Source organism: Hippichthys cyanospilos, chromosome 18 (assembly GCF_059441005.1).
Source record: "Hippichthys cyanospilos isolate Australia breed blue-spotted pipefish chromosome 18, RoL_Hcya_1.0, whole genome shotgun sequence".
Taxonomy (NCBI): domain Eukaryota; kingdom Metazoa; phylum Chordata; class Actinopteri; order Syngnathiformes; family Syngnathidae; genus Hippichthys; species Hippichthys cyanospilos.
The window spans coordinates 14,111,562-14,131,960 of NC_142386.1; the positions used below are offsets into that span (position 1 = coordinate 14,111,562).

Below are 20,399 nucleotides of genomic sequence, written 5' to 3' on the forward strand. Positions count from 1 at the left end.
CCCAATGATTCTAAACCTGAGCCTGCAGAAAGGATAGGACACAGTGCAGAAGCTACCTTTAAATCCACCCCAATCTTATTTTGCTGTACACAGGCACTTTTATAGCCTGTGGCCGGTTTTGTGCTTATTTCTCACACTGGCTCTGGCAGGATCAGTGATTCTTTCGGATATACAGGAAATGTCACCCCCACATCAACGGAGCCGAGCTAAGGTCAGTAAAGGATGTCAGGAAGTTACAAGGACATAGACACACACCAAATAAAGTTGGAATTGGATTGTTGTGAACCTCCTCCATAATTTAACAGTGAGTCGAAATAGTCCTGTGATTATCGTTCATTTCTGCTGTTATCTCTCTGCTGGATAATCAAATATTTTCAGAAAATATTATTCTATAGACAAATTCATTACTGTATTTCTTTGAGTACACATTGACCTTGCTAATAAGTCACCCCCCCTTTTTTTAATTTAAAACAAAAGGCAATTAATGTGCGTGTGCCTGCGTGTAGATGCACATGCTGAGGCAAATGTTGCAACAACAAAATGATTAGAAGTAGAATGCTTTTATTTATTTTTTTGACACAGCTGAATATTAATTTGTAAAAAAGCCCTAAAAGTCATAATCACACACCAAATAGCGCTTTCCATTTAACTCATGGACATCCTCATCTTCCTTCTTGTCATTGGTTCAAACATTCCCATTACTCTTTCATGGGTAGTCATCTTCAGAGACATCCAATTTGTTTCAAATGGAAGTCTTTGGAGATTATTTTGCTGATCATATTACTTGAGATATTATCCCAAGCTTTTCTCACCCAAGTGAGGACTGTTGTGAGATCACAGCGTGGAACATTGCCCTTCACTGTTTCTCACCCCACCGGCCCGATATCCATGCTGGCTTGTTCAAGCACACATCCAAGGGCTGAAGGAGACAAGTCAAGCCATCTTTTCCTTTTCAAAATGTGTCAAAGTCCAACGGCGCTTGACGAAAGTGCATTTTACGATGTTGTGTGCAAATGCTCTAAAACAGAGGCACGCTATATTATATTAGAGGTATATATGATCATTTTAATCCTTGTAATGACATTCCTTATTTCATATTGAATTTAATGTTCTTGAAACAACAGCATGGAAACAATTCTGTTTTGTTATGCGGTTATAAGTCCACCCCCCTTATATGGTGGTTAAAAATTAGGGAAAAAAAACTCGACTTGTACTCAGAGAAATACGGTAATTAATTGAATAACCAGATTTTATTTTGTATGAAGCGTTTGGTTTTTCTCAATTACTGTTTGTCTATCAATTTGTCCTTTCTGTTTGGCAATGTTTGATTGTCAAATAGAGCAACAATCAAACAAAAGAGTGGTTGTACTAACCACACACTCAAGGAAATTGAGTGGCATTTTTTTTCAAAGTAAAAGCCCGCCCGTCCATCCATCCATCCATTCATCCATCAATCCATCCATCCATCCATCCATCCATCCATCCATCCATCCATCCATCCATCCATCCATCCATCCATCCATCCATCCATCCATCCATCCATCCATCTATCTCCCCGTCAGCCCTTTTTTATTGCCCAGCCCTAAATTTAAAAAAAATAACTATTCACTTTGTTAAACTGCTACCACTGGAATGAAACAGACCAAAAATCTCTTATAGAATTCTGTCATAAATGTTGTTGGACCTCCAGTATGGGGAGAGTCTGTTCTGTAATATGATTGCACGGTCAAAAGTCAATTGCATTCAATGTATTTTGAAACAAAAGGATTTGGTTTTGAGAACGACTTTCGACGCAAAGCCAAATGGTTCGTCACACACATCACACTCACCAGTCTGATAACATTTTCCTCCTATCAATGATAATACATACATCACATCGAACCATTAGAGAACTCTTTCATTAGTCAACCAACCCCTAGCATCCTTTACGCTATCATTCGCTGATTAGAATCCAACTTGGAATTAACTCAGAGCTCCCGCAGAGCATTCATGTCCTCCTACAAGCGGACCACCTGCGGGGAACGGTAACGCGTGAATACAGATTCAGCAGCAACTGCATGTGGAAATCCAACTTAACATCCTCTTCCTATATGGTCACAGACATCAATCATGGTGGTATCACGTAACATGAGTGCTGCGCATTGTCGGGCATCAATAAAAATGAATGTGTAACCCAGGTAGTCGAGGATGGAAAGTTCCCCAGTGGGTTGCCTGCTGAAATATTCAGTAAAAACTGTAATACTCTGCCTTCTTTATTAAAGACTTAGTTAACATGGAGGATTCCTGCCATCGCTTCTTGTTTTTCCTTCGTGAATTGAATGTTCTGCGGGACTCTCAGCGGTGCAGTGGGATCAAGCAAGCTTTAATAATGTGCTGGTGTGACACTAATCTAAAGAAGAAATTCTCTTCTTCAACAACCCTTTCACCACAGGAGTCTGAGTTCTAAGACTGTTTTGCACAACGGTGATTGACGATTGGCTCCAGGAGTTTTCGGATTAAGGGGACACCCCCACCTATCAACATTAAGAGCTATGGCAGGATACATCTGATCTGGGCAAACTGTCAGAACGGCGTTAAACTGCCAAGTAAAAGGTGAAAAACAGCAACAAAGAAAACCCAGTCTAGCTTGTGTCTAAACTTTGAGAAGGCTCTTTCTAGCCAAAGTGCCTGTTCATTATAAAAATAAAAATAAAAAAAAGATTTGTTTCTATTATTCTGTGTATTTTCAAGTCACTGTCTTGTCATATCTACGATTAATTGAAAGTTATTGTTAAGCAACAGAGAATGGTCTTAATATCACCTTTTTTCTCAATGTGTGTTCTGTTTCACAGAAAAGACCTCGAAGTACCGTGATAAACTTTTAAGTAGCATTTTGCGACCCGTCGTAACCTTCTGAACAGGAAATTACAAAGAATTTAAATATCGAAAGTTGCTCAACTCTAATGACCTCATTAACTCTCATATCAAAAAATGTGTAAACTGGACATGTTTAAATTTCATCTTCGGCGGCCATATGGGGCCAGTGGTCAAATTATATCCAGGCCGCAGCCTCTGGTATAAAATAAACCTGGCTCGTAATCTTGTCCATGAGTGTATAACATGCATGCTAAATGCAATGCATGGTTACACTGAATGCACTTCTTACTAAGGAAAAAAAAAAAAAAAATCAATTTTGTAAAATTAGGATTAAAGCCACTCAGTCTCAGATGCAGAATACAATTAATTCATTAGCCTCTTATAAAATTAAACACTTCAGTGAAAATGTGTTTATCACAATATGGCACGTTTCAAACGAACCCTGCACTGGTGAATATTATATTTTATATTTTCTACAACCGGGATGGGTGAGGATTCTGCGCCACTCTAAATGTGTAACATGTCGACTACTTTACTGATGCACAGCCAGCAGTTGATGACAACAGTAAACCTACTTTTTTTCTACCAATGAAAATATAAAGGCACAGAAAAAGACAGGAAGGAGAGTGTCCATGCATTAACTTAGTAAATTTGGTCTATATACAACCATTGACCATGATATGGGTATTACAACTGTCAAAAGTCCCTACAATGGCTGGCAGTGAATATGTTAATTGCCAATGATATGCCATGTTTCAGTGTTGAACGTTAAAAATGAGTATCATATTATAAAATTTAGATGCTTAATGGGCAACATTTCACCTCTCCCAAATCTGGTCCTCTTTACCTAAAATTTGGGAAAACCCTTCGTTAAACCCGTTAAACTCTAGCCTTACTTCAATTCTGACCCAAACATGAATGCTAAGCGTAACTCCACTAACCTTGACACTCAATTTACTCAACTTGAAAGCATGTAGCTGATCCTTGCAGAAGATGTATGCAGAAGACACAAATTCAGAACGACTTGTTTATCGACATGTTTCGGAAAACACTCAACTCACAAAAGATTTACAGGACTTGGTTGTGCAACTTCACCCTCGATGAGTGAAAAGGCACTCCAGAGACTCAACTAGTGTACTGTATTTGTATACAAGCCATTAAAAAGTCAATTGTCCATAATATGTCCGTTTTCAGGTATTGCTTCGCTCGTTAGACAGCATTAAAACAGTTCCTTCAGCCGTACTGATGTTCCACACAAATATTCTTCAATGTTAGGGAATATGCAGAATGAATTTGTATGGAACATTTCCTTTTAAATCTCAGGTATTCTTCAAGCTTCCATCCGGACAGTCACTGTCATTATGTTCAAATGGCCTGCAGAGTTTCCATCCGCAATGTGTTTTTATCGCTTTATGTCCCGCGGATTCCTCCTGCTTGGTATTCCTCCTTCTTTCTTGTCATTTTTCTCGCCTGAATGGAGACTCATGGTCAAAAAATGAAATAAAAAGCAATCGGGAAAGAATTGCTAAGCCACTTTACATCCTAGCTAGAGGTTATGACCAGGAGGACAAGGTATGATTGAGTGAGAATAATAGTCTATTGTAGTGTTCATTGTCAGAGAAACAATAGAAAATAATCATATTCACGCTGTAATTAAAATGACTTGTTTTTTGGGGGCCCTCAAAAGCCCCAAACCGGAAGTCTAAGTCAGAGGCAGGTATCTAAAATAAACGGACTATAAAGTATGACCGCTGAGTTTAAAACCTGGGGGAAATGTTGACCCAACTCAGGCTTTTCGATGTTGTTGATGTGTGATATCAAAGGAAAAGCATAAAAAAACAAGCTAGGTAGCAGAAAACTTATGACTTTTCCACCTTTAATGCATTCTTAAAAGGAAAACTTCTTCAATCTCTTCTTAAAACTTCTTAAAAGTTGACCTGTACACTGAGATATTGTTATCACACTTCCAGGAATGATGTGAAAGAAAATTACCAAAAATGGTCAAAATAATTCACAAGGGTAAGTGCAGTCACAAATACTCCCGTTATGATTTTTTTTGTTTTTTTTTTCACTTTTACCTTCACCATTACTTTTAAGACCAAAGGTTTTATACCAGTATTTGACTTTTCACTAAAACCTTAGTCTCTGCTTGGAGCACTGAAGTCGATATGTAGTTGAGAAAAAAATATATGTAAAATAAAATTGCGTTTTTCTGTAGACTGTTTCATTTTAAGTATTTCATACATATTGTAAACATATCTTGTTGATTGTTTAGCATGATGAAGCCCACCTTGGCTGCCGTCTTCTGTTCGCTGTGGTGTGTGTGTGTGAGTGTAAATATACATATGTTTGGATAGGGCTGATACCACTGAACGTTTTGAGGGGTTGAAAATAAATATATATTGATATTTGACTGTTGAGCCTTTCAAAATTAGCCCAAGTTGGGTGGCAATAAGGTCAGGTTGGTCAAACATCACTGGACAGCCAGAGGTTAATGATAACTTCATCGATAACTTCATCAATTTGCTATTTATTGGGTGGACCTAGATCACAACAGGAAAACTTTCAAGGACCCTCACAGGATGTCGCTTAGGTTTAAAGCAGCCATTGTGGAGCCAACTCCAGAACTCATAGATCTACAGAATTTTCTTAAATGAACGCTGACCGAAAGCAAGAACCTGAGACAAATAGGTGGACCGAAATTACAGTTCTGGTCAGTCTTTCATCTATTCCCCCTGGGAGAAGTCGGAGTATAACCTGAAAATTTTATAAAAATATGACGATTTTAGGAAAGTTGGCAAAGAATTACCCCCAGACAGCTATTCCACTAACCTGCAGAAAAATGAGTGAACATTTATGATAACAGGATACACAAAAATAAGGCTCCAAGCTTAAAATTGAACTGAAAGCTGCCTATTTGGTATGAAAACAGCAAGTTTTTAGGTAATTTCCAGGAGCCCCTAATTTTAAGAACTCTTGTGAGATAATTGCCTATTATTCATCGCCTCTTGTTTTACAATGTTGTCATTGTAAAAATGCAACGTTGCCTTGGCATTATTTAGTCACACATGGAGACGCTGACGCATAATCCCTAAGTAATCAGTGCAGCCGCACAATTTTCAGCTCATCGTTATTACTCCTGGAAATTCTCCCCATAAACACCTCAGCCGTAAATGCTTACCCGCAGTGACAACATAGGAGCTGGTGAGTTAGCCGTGAAATATATGTTAACTAATTCACGCAAGTGGCGTAATAGGTATTATGCTGCATACTTGTTTTTGCTTCACAGTGGCTTGCTAGACTCTCTCGTTCTTCCCTCACAGCAAATGCGATTAGAAGACGGGAAAAAGGATAACGCCTACGCTTGGTGGGGCACGTTTTTCAGTCGAGAGCAACTCCTGCAGAATGGATGATGGGGGAGTGTTATCAGGCCAGACGAAGATACAAAGGGCGGGGAAGCACACGCTTTTGCTGGACCTCATTTCCGACAGATTCAATTTTAACTGGACTTCTTTCTGCCCTTTACAGGAATTTATCTTGTTTAGGAGGATGTCTGTCGCCACACTTGTCTTGGTCTACAAAGGCCAGATGAGCATCAGTTAAGTGGACCCACATTGTGCCTAAAGTGGGGTTCGCACATAACACCTGGCCAAATTTGAGCAGCTTGCCTACCTTGCAATCAAAGTCATCAAAGGCTCAACTCTCAGGTAATTTGAAAAGATTATTCTGAGCAATTGTGAGCTCCGGGGTTTGTCAATGAATTTTCCTAAACAGTCTGATTGTAAAATGTTTGAGTTATCTCGTATATATATATATATATATATATATATATATATATATATATATATATATATATATATATATATATATATATATATATATATATATATATATATATATATATATATATATATATATATATATATATATATATATATATATATATATATATATATATATATATATATATATATATATATATATATGGGATAGGCACCAGCAAGCCTGAAACCCTTGTGAGGATGGGCGGCTATAGAAAATGGATGGATGGATATTCGTTAAATTAATTTCCAAGTTGAAATCCCTAGTGTTGAGAAAAAGGTGTGTAACGTATTGGTATATACAGTTTTTGAACTTTCACAGCAGGCAGTACCTTTGAAAAATTAAATAATTAAAACTTTCAGGAAGGTTTAAATGACCTCTGGAGAGTACATTACAATAGCTGGTATGACATCATCTGAGATTTGAACACTTAAAATGTGAGGAAGTTTGACTTCTCGAAAGATGATGAAGGCTTGATTTACCATTGCTACCTGTGCTTTGTTTTTAAAACGTAAAATTATTATTTACATGCCATTATTAGAGTAACTAATTAAAATACATGATTACTCAAAAGGCATTTCAAATCTTTTACATGAAATCATGAATCGCTATATCAGGGTATGGAAACTCTGGTTTTTATATTTGTAAGTTATGTATTTGTTTGGTATTGTGCCTGCTGTGACAGCTGCACGTGGCTTGCAGGTAAGCTAGTGAGTAAGCGATTGAGAGATGGAGAGAGATTTTCACTAAGAGAAATAAAAGCAAGTCTACCTCCTCATTCTCCTGTCTGGTCAGCTACAGACTGCACTCTAGGTTGCCATGCGAGCTGTTAGCCCAAACCTTGTGGCAGCCTAACTGTCTCTAACCTACTCTGTTGCAAGGATCACTTTCTTCTTGAAAGCTATTGTAATATTCCTGTGTGTGAAGAAGGACAGACGCGAACGATGGTTCAGTCTGCTAACTTCTTTTATTGAAAATGATGGGGTAATACAGTAACTTCAGCTAAAAAGAGCAGCTTGTTAGCTGTGACGCATGCACTGGCTGCTAAAAGCCAAATGACTGCCTCTGGTCCTAAATGTTTGGAGTCAGGGACCCATTTTTGACAGCAATTTTCCAATTTTTCAAAGGCCCCCATTTCAAAAGTTTGCGGAAACAAAACAAACATACAAAAACCAAAAACAAAAATTGAAGACAAACATAAGTGTGCTTTTTATTCATCAACAAATTAAATTTGACAACAAATGTTTTTGTTACTTTTCAGCGATACTGAAGTTTAAAAAATAAATATTGCAAATTGCATACCTCCTTAGAACAAGCCTGGCTGCTGCCAATTATTTAGTCAAAAACAGCATTGTAAAATAAAATATCACCTTCGCTTGCTGGCTTCACCGCCTTGTTAGCAAGCAATTGATGACACACAACACATTTCGACAAATTTCAAAATTATGACATTTTAAAAAATATATTAAACTGGTTGAATTGATTGCTTTATTGGTCATGAATCCTTTCACAATTTACTATAAAATATAATAAAATTAATACAAATATGATTGCTTGTTTTGTTTTTTTTTAAATCAAAAACCCAAATTATTTCACGGACTCGCTGCAGTCAGGCCACAAGCCACACTTTGAGAATCACTGCTTTAGACTCGCTCGTCTCATTGCTATTATTACCATAAGTGAGAATACGTCCAATTTTACAAATGTGCATCTATACGTCATAACTTGGCCTATGTGGCATCAGAAGCAATCTTCCTCAAAAGATGTCACGGATATATGTAAATCTTTAATTACCACGTATGTGTCGCACCCATACTTTTGGCCTCATTCTTTGGAAAACAAACAAACACAAAAAGTGTGTCCTTTATGTGGGGAATCACGATATACTGTATATGTAAAATTTACACACATCCACACACTCACCTATATTGCAGTTTCAGCAGTGTTTCTCGCTTTTATTAAAGGAGAGATAATAAGAGTCCGCAAAATAGTGTACATGGTGTTCTATTAAAGAATGATCAGACACACTGTGCACTATTTTTTCTCCTCAATTTCAGCATTTTTTTCATTCTTATTTTGACAAGAAAATGTGTCAAGTTATTTTGTTTAGATACCTTGAAATTATTTCAAATGATAAAAAATAAGCATAATGCGTCTCCTTTAAACAAAGCCAGAATAGCGAGACTTGAAATTAATTCACTCCAGTATCCATCTAAATCTGATGCTTCTCATCCATTCCACTCTGTCTTGTTTTCACTGCAAAATTCAATCTTTCAGTGGAGGGCGTCTTTCCAGTGACACACTTGGCATACTGATGATCCTTATCTTGCACACCCCACCCACTCTCAGCCTTCCATACACCCCCTCCGTAACCACCACCAGACACAGTGTATATGACATGCGAGTATACCGGTACATTATTCAAGCACCAGAACAGGGTGTGGTTAGAGAGGAAAAAAAAAAAAAAGTGTCACCCTACATGCTGAGACTTCTCCATTGTGGCATCACCAAACCCTCTTTCTCAAATGCTTCAATAATGTATGGATGGACATGACTGCAAAAATAGTGAGATAGGAATAGACAGCGCAGGAGAAAGAGGAAGCTGTGACTGCGGTACACTGCTGCTGCTGGATTCTGAGACGGGGGAAAAAAAACTGAGAAAGTTTGCCCTTGGAAAAAATGAGGACATGCAATGGGATCTAGCCTGACTACAATTCCCGTGCGGACATACAGTACATATGGTACAGATGACGATGGAGAGGATGAACACAACGCGCATCTGCAGAAAATGACAAAGTACACTGCACCATTGTTAAATGAGGTCACTAAAAATAAAAAAAAAAAGAAATATACATTGTGTTTCTGCAGCGCTGCCCAGGACAAACATAACCTCAGCCCTTACTGCTGGCTTTCATTGATAAATGATGTGGCGACATCCCAAACTACATCCCATCATTTGCATATATCCAAGATGTAACATAATTAGCATGAACTCTTTTAGTGCCTCAGATGAGAATTCTCGTCTTTCACAATACTTATGTTGTGCCAATGATGAGAATTCTCATCAAATAGTTTTTTAATTTTTTTATGAAAGGGTATATGATACCCTTGACGAGTGCTTATTTGAATATAAAGCCAATTGAGCACTGTAGTGATGAACTGCATCCATTGGATGGCAGTGTTGCTAACTATGGGGAAGAAAGCAATACATACTGTACTACACACACATTACATGCTTGTAACTCTAAGTAAGGAATGAAACTCAATCTTTCATCATACCACCCTTGTTTACCTGGACATAGCACGAAATATTGTCTGTTATTGTCTAAAAATCAGCTGGCACTCTATGGGTTCCGATAACGCTCAGCACCAAAAGAGTTAAGATAATTCAAAGTTATCAAAGTCAAGGCCCGAGGGCCAGATCCAGCCCATCAATTCATTTTATGAGGCCTGCGAAATGCAAATTTGACTTCAATTTTCTGGCTAAAATGCCAAATTCTCAAGTTGTATTCATTTTTTAAAAAATTTGGAGAAAAAGAACGAGCATTTTTTGCTCCCAACCTCTTTTTTGAACAATTTTTATCGGCCTCTGATTTCAAAACATGCGGTACATGTGTGAGGAACACACTTTAAATTTATTTGACTTCACAGTCTAATTGACTAATATGACTGTGAAGTCAAATCAATTGACAAAAACTATAAAAAACAGTGGATCACAATAACCATGAGTTTGACACCCCTGAGATAATGAAATCAATGGCTAAATTGCTTGGTGGTTTTAAAAAGAAAATGTGTAACCACCACATTCCTATATATTTGATCAGTGAAAATATATCCACTTGGTGTTAGTCTTCGGTGGCTGAAGTATATCCCATCAGTCAAAATGGGATCATCACTGGGCTTTAAATGCCGAAACAAGATCTTTAAGCTCCCAGTTAGCTTGCGACAGGTGTGAGCCAAGTCATAATAACTAATATGTAGCTCACAATTGCACCCGATCAAAGTTCATCAGTGGGCTTGATTTTAGCCACACTCCCCAAAAATCAATTTAACACTGTACTGTTACTCCACAGCTGACCATTATGTCCTTGGTTCTCGGTCTTGTGCCTTATTCATCTTATTCACATGCAGTTGCTGCCGAAATCATCTTCAAACATACAGTAGATAATGTATTTGGGGAATTTTTTTTTTAAAAACATTTAAGATTGGTCATGGTGTTGTACTTCAAGCGCAGAGCATTTGCTGCTGGTACTTGGTGTAAAAACTTTTTGAAAGACTTAGGCTAACTGTGCTATCTAATGGTTTGCCTCCCAACAGACAAAAACAAACTGAAAGAAGCCATCAAAAAAGGGGCCTCAAAATGTTTTTTATGCACCTGTCCAATGATGTATGTGTTAACCAAATCCCACACAACTGAAGTGAAAACCTTAGCAATTTTTTTTCTTTTTTCTTATTTTTAATGAAAAACACTTCTATGCACTCCATCTCAATCTCAGGCCTGCAGCCCCAGCTGACCTCGCCCGTTTCAGCTGAGCAGAGTTATCAATAAAGACGCAAGCGGTTTCGCTATCGAGGCCATGCTCCATACAGATAAATGCAACTCACCCTTGGGGTGGAGAGAGGTGCTGAAGTTTTAATTACTCGTTTTACTTTGAATTCTTTAACGTTTATTCTCAAGGAAGAATATGAAGCAAAAACAAATAATAAATCAGAAAAGGATTAGGATTAAACAAAATTACAAATATTGTTGTAATAGTTTTAGAGAACAATGTGGAAATTAGTACAGTGGGCCCCCGGTTAACAAACCCTCTGTCTTACGTATTTTTCATCTTATGACGTGGACCGCGGCGCTTTTTTGTCCCCCTCTTACGCACAAACCTTTTGTCCTACGAACCATCCAACATGCCGGTCAGTGTGTCCACACTATTTTTTTCGCTTTGCTGCATCAACAAAAACAACTTTTCTCGCATGTCACGGAAATGCCGATATGCTATTGGCCGAACTCCCTCATCTTGCTTGATGGCACGAGCTGGTCAGAGTGTTGTGAAGACTTTGCAAACTTTTATCTGTTAGACATGGCTTCTAAAATTGCAAGTGACGGTAAAGGAAGAAGTAAGAGGATGAATTCAATGAGTAAAAAATGCAGAAGAAAATAATCTCCTTGTTGATTAATGATTGACTTCTTATTTTTAATCATGTACACATCTGTGTCACTTGAAGAGAGATTTTTTTTTTTTGTTTTCCCCTCTGGGCATGGAGAAAAAAGTGATTATTTTAACCAATAAACTTTTGCACACAAAGCACTTAGAATTTTTAATGGGTCACAAAAGTGGAATAAAAGAAACATCATCTATTACTTTGTGAAACTTCCCGATGTATAACAGCCGTTACAGAATTGCCGGGTGCCGATGTGTTTTGAAATCATGTCACTTCACAAAATTTGTTCTGTTGGACTCAGTGTGATTTATTATATGTTGGTGGATAGGCATTGTTGACCGCTGATTGGACCTCACATTTTGGCACGGTAATAAAGAGCTTTCTTTGTGAGCATGCTGTTTTCTTTACAGGAGGTTTCCCTTAGGGGTGATGCCGGTCACCATTTGATGAGGGGGAGGCCACTATAAGTTGTGGACATCACAATCTGGTGCCGAATTTGCCCGAAAATGGCCTCAACCCCGACAATCACCCGAAAATAACAAGCATTTACTGTTTTTTGCCAGTGCCATGTTAGCCCTGTGCAGTATTTTGCAAAATGACCATTTTCTTCCACATCATTCTCGCAATATTTTAGTCAAGAGATGGCACACTTCTGCCAGTGTGATAATGAATTGGTCCTGCCATGTGAAAATTTCAGCTCCCTAATCTCCTCTTTAAATCCCTTTCCTTTTGATCTGAAATGCCTTTGATGTAAAGATCAAACACCGCACCAGGGTTGAGTCAGGGGCAAATTAAAAGAGAAAACATTTCCTCACAATTATGCAAATAATTACCGGTAAAAGAAAAAAAAAATTATATATATATATATATATATATATATATATATATATATATATATATATATATATATATATATATATATATATATTGTAAATGCAATCATCCTTTTACGCTTTTTTTTGCAATCGGATTAATGTTATTCAAACACAGACATGTGGAGATAATTGGTCTGGTTTTGAGTTATACGGATTATAAATCGACCCCTTCCAATGTAGGGGTTGAAAATTAGAAAAACTTGAACTTGACGTACATGGACAAATGCGGTACTACGATGTTCCATATGACTGAAAAGGTTCATTCACTTCCATGAACATCCCATCTGCAAGTAGTCATCTCCTGAAACTTATATTTTGTCGTGTTCGTCGACATTAAGATTAAGAAGCTGAAAGTTGGGTATCAGTTTACAGACTGACTCTCTTAAAGGCATCTCGTGCCCTGTCAACATCCCAGTGGTAAGCACTCTACTTTCACCTACCAGTGCCTATTTTGTGGCTCCTCATTTTTTTAGGGGTGGCTAAATTTAGCTTTGTTCCGCCAAGTGCACCCCCAATTCCCAAAGCCATTTATTTCCACTGCCACAGCTGACATGAATTAATCTGAGTTATAGCGCTTTTTCTGCACCGACCCGCTCTATACCAATTATGCGTGTGTGCATAGAAAGACAAAAGGGAAATGAACACATTGAGTCCCTCCAGGCTCACTTGCATGCACCCACTTAAAAAAAAAAAAAGAAACATATTTTCAAGGTTTCTATTTCAAAGATACGGAGTAAATTAAAAGTATCAAAAACACACTTTGATAGCTTATTCAGTTTGGTTGGCTGTGAAGGATGCCAGTGTTTGTGCGGCTTGGCATTTCTTTGGTCTTGCAGCTTGTAAACATTTGGTGCCCAAAACCAAAGCATTTTCTCTTTGATCGCCATGCATCATTGGCCTTAAGCTGCAACATTTTGGAAGGGAGGGGAAAGGATGTAAATAAAACCACAGCCTCACTTACGAGGGGCTCTTGCTATAATAAAAGTAATCCATTTAAGCGCTGGTAAATTCGAGTTCAAAATGAAGGCATAGTGCTAGCAGGTGGACTTTAATGGAGTGATGTAAATAGGTTGTATTTCAAAGAGATAGTATAACAAAGAAATTGACAAATGAAACCATTTTTTTTGCCTCCACACTCAAAGAACACACATCATTTTTTGACAACTTTTTACAATTATTGCAGTGAAATCTTTCAAGGTGGAGACAATGACATTAGAGAGAGAGTGTTTGTGTATTTGTGTGTTTGTGTGTGTGTGAGGGAGAGAGAGAGAGAGAGAGAGAGAGAGAGAGAGAGAGAGAGAGAGAAAGTTTGTCCACATGACAAAAAACACAATTATTTTTTAAATAACCGATGTTTTCCTCATTCCCTTTATATACAGTATATTTAAGAGAAATGACAAATTGTATTTGTTTTTTTCCTTTTTCGTAAAATATTTTTTTAAAAGGAGTGCCTGACAACATCCAAATGAGTGTTTTGTTTTTCCGTATTAATGACAAAAACAAAACAAAAAAAATCCAATATCACTTCGATATCAGTATCATCCTATATGGTAGAGCACGGTATCTGAATAGATATTGGGGGCAAAAAAAGTATTGTTACCGTCAATTAAATTCAAGAAATATGTTGATTGTTTATTAATATCTTTGACAGCCATGACAAAGATAGAAAAAGAAAAAGAAAACAGTACAAAACAATAGGATAGTTACAATATTTGACACATATTTTAGCGTTAGCGCTGCCTAACGATCCGGCTCCCAATTAACGGCTCCATTGAGAGCACTTGCTCATAGCACTAACGTTCTGCTTGACGATTTCATAACCTCGCTGGGCGCTACAAGAGTATGAAAATGCATGGCACGTGCCTATGCAATTGAACAAGGCGTTACAAGCATTCCCTGATGACAAGTACTCTTTTGTGCGTGAACGTGGCAGCATGGTGTGACGGTAATTAAAAAATGCATAAGTGGAAACCCTTGTTCATTCTCCGTGAATTTGTTTTAATACAAACGTCTAACTAGAGATTGGACAAACAATCGGCCAAAGGTTCCTTTTTCCGTGCTCAACGACCCTGCAAATTAATTGCTTACGGCAAAAACATTATGAAGGTTACATGGGAAAATGCAGTAGAGGGGATGATGGCTTGTTGATTGCATCTTTTTTTAAACAACTACGTAGCTGTCCTTTGGATGGCACCTTTGCAAGAAGAGCAACAAATGTCTTGTACATGACATGAAACCTATGCAGTCCTCTATATACAATGCATTAAAAAAAATCCTGCCTTCACAAAGACATTTCCAGGGATCCTGCGGCTCATAGCTAACCACTCTTCATATTCTATTGCACTGGCAAACTACAGGAATTCAAAATAACTGTCAATCAACAAGCAACAGTTAGTCCTGCAGAGGAAAATTTGTGCCTAAAGGCACCAAAGTTGCAGCTATGTAAACATCACCAACCTCCCGAGCCCAGATTCATTTATTAATTTTCTTAGTGTTTGTAGGGCGCCATACACAGATGACTCAAATCCACAGTGTTTCACTGAGACAAAGAGGTAGTATAATCCCCCAAATATAAGGCACATTTTTTTCCCTCAAAATGAATGAAAAAAGTGAATGAGTGCATCCTATAAATCGTAACTTAAAAATTAGATATGATTTTTATTCTACACCATTCGTGGAAAATTGATGTGTGAGTCACATGAGATGTTTTTCATTGTATTCTTACAATAATTACCGTAATGGAACCAGCTGGAGGGTGTATGTCATTATTTTCAATAAAACAAGCAAGCAGACTGAACAAAGATCTGAGTCCAACCTTGCTTACGCACAGGAATGTTACTATAAAATGTATGATTTCTCTAGCTGAGAGTGCACTGTTTAGAGAACATGGAAAGGTATTCCATATGACTTGTTTAATAATTGTGGTGTGACGCCCGCAAGTCTAATTAGAGTAAAGCTTGTAGCTGACCAAACATTTTACTATTTGCATTTCCAATTTATTACAAAACGTATCTCTGTAATAGATTTACAATGCTCTGTTACTGCACTGCTATCCTCTCTCCCTTCGCATCTAGCAGCTTGTGTGAGTTTCATGAAGGAGACAAGAACTCCTACAAGACACAAGGCAGACTGATAAAGGCAGGAGTTGTAATCTAATGTCAAACCAAAACCAACCGGATTCCTCGAACAAAGTGGATGTGCGCATTTTGCAACATTCGCTTGCGTCCAGAAAAATGTGTCACACATTATCATGCAAAAATCAAGTACAGTGGGCCCCCTGTTTACGAACCCCCTGTCTTACGTATTTTTCATCTTACGACGTGGACTGCGGCGTTTTTTTGTCTCCCTCTTACGCAAAAACCTTTCATCTTACGAACCATCCAACAGTGTGTCCGTGTGTCCCCACTATTTTTTTCGCTTTGCTGCATCAAAAAAAAAAAAAAAAAACTTTTCTCGCATGTCACGGAAATGCCAATATGCTATTGGTCGATTAAGGCAGTCACGGAGATGCGTATATGCTACTGGCCAGCGTCACGTCAATCACAGAAATGCCGATATGCTATTGGCCGAACTCCCTCATCTTGCTTGATGGCACGAGCTGGTCAGTGTGTTGTGAAGACTTTGCAAACTTTTATCTGTTAGACATGGCTTCTAAAATTGCAAGTGACGGTAAAGGAAGATGTAAGAGGATGATGACAATAGAAACGAAGCAGGATATAATAAAAAAATACGAAGGAGGCGCACGCCTAGTTAACCTTGCTAGTGAGTATGACCATAACCGCTTGACAGTCGGTACCTAAGGTTTTTGCACGTGTTGCACGCATTCACTAATTAACATAGGTTTGGATTGCCCGTCATACCGTGATTTTGAGTTACGAGCCTAGCCGCTGAACGGATTAAGGTTGTAACACGGGGGCCCACTGTATTAGGTTTGAAGAACACACATGCATGCACACAAACCTTTTCACTGTGTGGTATAGTACTATAGATGTGACAATAATAAAATCTCGTTGAATCTTTAATTAGCCACAAATGTGTAAATATGTTCCGAAAATGTTAAAATGTTGCCGTTATACACATGCAAATTTTCCATCAAAAGACAGTTTTATATTTTTTTCGTGTTTTAAAGAAAGGAAGGACGGTTGAGCTTTTTCAGACGCCAATTAAAATAAAAAGAAAAAACATTATAAAAGTCATTGTGCAGAAATCACTTCTTTCCACAATAATCTCATTTCTCCTTTTTGTCCAAAATAGCTCAATGTCGCTCAAATTCACTATTTTTTACACGATTATTACACAAAAGAATAAGTTAGATTGAAGAACAGAATCTTTCCAATGTTACCATGTACAATATTTTGTCGACCTTGAAAAATGAGTGAAAATGCTCAAAATCGTCCGGCAGTCTAAGGAAGAAGTATTGATTTTATTTTCAAATGAATCAAGGTACGGATCCACATTGGTGAGTGCAAACATTTTATTTGTGTTTTTAATTTATTTTTGTCATGTTTATTTGTTATTAACTCAATGATAACCCTATGTAAAGAAATACCTAAAATAATCAATTTTAAATGCTTTGGAAATAAAATGAGCTTGATTAGCCTACATTAAAGGTGATGTCATATATATTTGTGATTCTGGAGCCCTGGTGTCATATTAATGTTTTGATGAGGGATAATACGAATAGGTATGATATTGCTGAAGGGTTCTTAGAGCTAGTGTCATGAAATCATGTCTTGTTAATCCTGTTTTAAATAGTACATATCATACATTTCCACCACTTTCTATATCAGCCCATTTGGTCTAAATTTCCTGGGTGGTAGAACGGCTTGGAAGTGAATCTTGAAAGTGAATACCAGATGATTGAGAACAATCAAACAATCACGCATATGTGGAGTATCCTGCCAATGTGTTGAACTGTGAAGCTGCCTTATATGAAAGTCCTAATGCACCACGAAGGGATCCTGCTACAAGTTGAGATCAGAGAGGCTTCTCATTGGAGAGGGGCTGAACTACAAAACTCTGCGCCAACCGCCGAGGCCCTGAGGGACGCCTGCTCTAAAACTCCAACGCCCACCAACCACTTTTATGTACAGTACAGATTCATAAACCGAGGCAGACATCCATGAGGAAGAACAACCTTGTAAAATTTCAAGTTGAAGCGGAAATGGAATTATTCATCTGAACAATCGTACGAAAGGCACAGAAGATCCCAAATAGAAAGCCGCAAGGGGGAATTTGTGCTTTTGATTCTTTTTGGAAACAAACCAACGAAAAGATGCCACACGGGTCTCATCATCTTAGCCGTCAAACTCACATTTAAATTTTTCTGCAGCAGGTTGGCTTCATTTCGACATGAAGCAGAAGCAGAATCTTATACACTTTGTCAAATCCATTTCTTTGATGTCGCATCCGATGAGGAGGTCAAGGTGACCGCTGGTTGAGTTTTGATAAAGATCCCAAAATATATCTCAAGAAAAAAGCTCAGCTCTCCAGTCTTAGCTATCATTTAAAAAAATAAGAGTGAAGTGGCTCTCCAGCTGCATTATGAAATTACACAAGCAAGGCACTTCAGAAGCCTTAGAATAGTTAATTCATGGCGTAAACTGCATTTTCGCTACTTCAAGCAAAAAAAAAAAACCCTCACAAACAAATTACATTCAATTGAAGCGCATGTTAGAGTCATCACGAACAAAACAAGAGAGCTTCATCAAGATCAAATGTTTTACAGAAGTGTGGAACTGCCAATGTGGAGTTAACATTTTAATGGCAAACTCGTCAAAACATTGCAAATACATTCAAAAATTGTGTACTGTATTTCAGAGTAAAAGTCGAGTATTTTTCCCTGAGTCGCGTATTTTCAACCCCAATATTATAGAACTCAAAGCAGACTAATGATAAGTAATATTACAGGGCTTAAAATTATATATATATATATATATATATATATATATATATATATATATATATATATATATATATATATATATATATATTTACAATTGTATATAGTATGCACTCGTTTTAGAGTGTTTGTACAGAACATCGCAAAAATGCACTTTCGTCAAGGACCAACTATTTGCCTCTCTGTTGCACATAGCGAGGCTGTGTGGATGATTTTTCAGTGGACTTTGACGCATTATGAAAAGGAAAATGCGGCTTGACTATTCTGTTCAAGCTATAGAGACATGGATGTCAGCAGGTAGGGCGAGAAATAGTGAAGGGCAACCTTCCTGTCACGTGCCATGCCTAACCTGTTTCTGCCGTGTGATTGACAGGACCAGTGTCACCCTGTGTGGAGAGGGTGGAGCAATCAGGTGCGCACCTGCACCGCATCAGCCACCCATTATGTGACATCGGCAAACCCCACAGGAGGACGTCGGTCTATTGATTATGATTGATTACTATTTGCTCTACATGTTTGTGTGTGTGTGTGTGTGTGTGTGTGTGTGTGTGTGTGTGTGTGTGTGTGTGTTGGGGGGGGGGTTCAAATTATAGCAACCCAGAAATTGCATTAAGATTTCCATGTCATTTAAAACATGATTTGTCATTTGGTGTGGCCCAGAAAATATTATCATGGATATCTAAAATGTATTTGGCCAAATAAAGAAATTACATTTTGATTACATTTTAATGCTTCAACGCAGTTTTGTTTAGATTTGTTTTTCTCAGTAAGTGACACATCAGTAATGCAGGATTTACTCTCTCCAAATGTGCTGTTTGCATTCATGCTCAGGGAGACTGGGTTTTCAAAGAAACACGCAATCATCTTTTCATCTTCATGTTTTAGATATTATGCCTCATATTTGGTTTACATTTCAATTCAAATGAACAAGCGTAAAAGTGGAAATTTGGATGTCTCAAACTGATTCGTCATGGAAGTGATGTGTCATCAATATTAGGAAACGTCAGGGAAACAAGATTGAGGAGGAATCAAAACATTACGTTATTATTTTTCATTTTAGTATTACAATACAGTATTACAGAACATGTTTACTAAAAAACAGCACTTTTTTTAAAATGATTTTGCAGGAAATCGTTTTTTATGATTTGGTAACTGAATTGCTTGTAACACCTGAAAATGTTGATTGTTGACTGTTGTTTTCCAATAAAAAGATTCAACACAGTTATAATCCATCTGCTTTCATACAGGACTAAAGGAAACTGAAAATTTCCAGTCAACAGGCTGATGTATTTAGCATTTGGACAATTTTAGGTCCTGAAACTATCCATTCATCTACCCATTTTTTAGAGTTGCTTATCTTCACTAAGGTCGCTGGCTTGCCGGTGCTTATCCTACGAGGGATACACTGATCTGGCTGCCAGTCAATTGCAGGAGGTCTTCAAACCATTCAGTGATTACGACAAATAATAATCAATTAATCAATTTCGAAAAGAAAAGATGAAGACTAAAAATAAATGCTCAATAAATGCTCACAGCAGACATACGGAATAGTCTTGATCTAAAGAGGCTATGATTGAGCAAGTTTGCCAGTTAATACTCAACAGTTGGCGTTTGCCGCTGTTTGATGCTGCCGTTTTGGTTAGCAACAGCAATATGTGTGCTACAATGTCCCTGTGTGAAGAAGACTGTTTCTATGGGCAGAAAGAATTCCGGTTCATTTGTGTGACTAGTGAGGTAGGCGACAATTAAGGCATCAATTAACATTCATACAGTGACATTGTAATGAT

The 20,399-nt window shown here is 37.7% G+C and overlaps 1 protein-coding gene and 1 long non-coding RNA gene across 7 annotated transcripts in view; one reads left to right on the plus strand and one right to left on the minus strand.

Annotated features, from left to right (window-relative positions):
* Positions 1-20,399, minus strand: part of ncam1a (neural cell adhesion molecule 1a) — a 312,988-nt gene that overhangs the window by 116,304 nt on the left and 176,285 nt on the right. The gene's annotated exons all lie outside the window — the stretch shown is intronic.
* On the plus strand, positions 82-19,131 carry LOC148409100 (uncharacterized). The gene is made up of 3 exons (XR_015868668.1): positions 82-211; positions 6,385-6,563; positions 18,986-19,131. It is a non-coding gene; the product is annotated as an uncharacterized LOC148409100 (long non-coding RNA).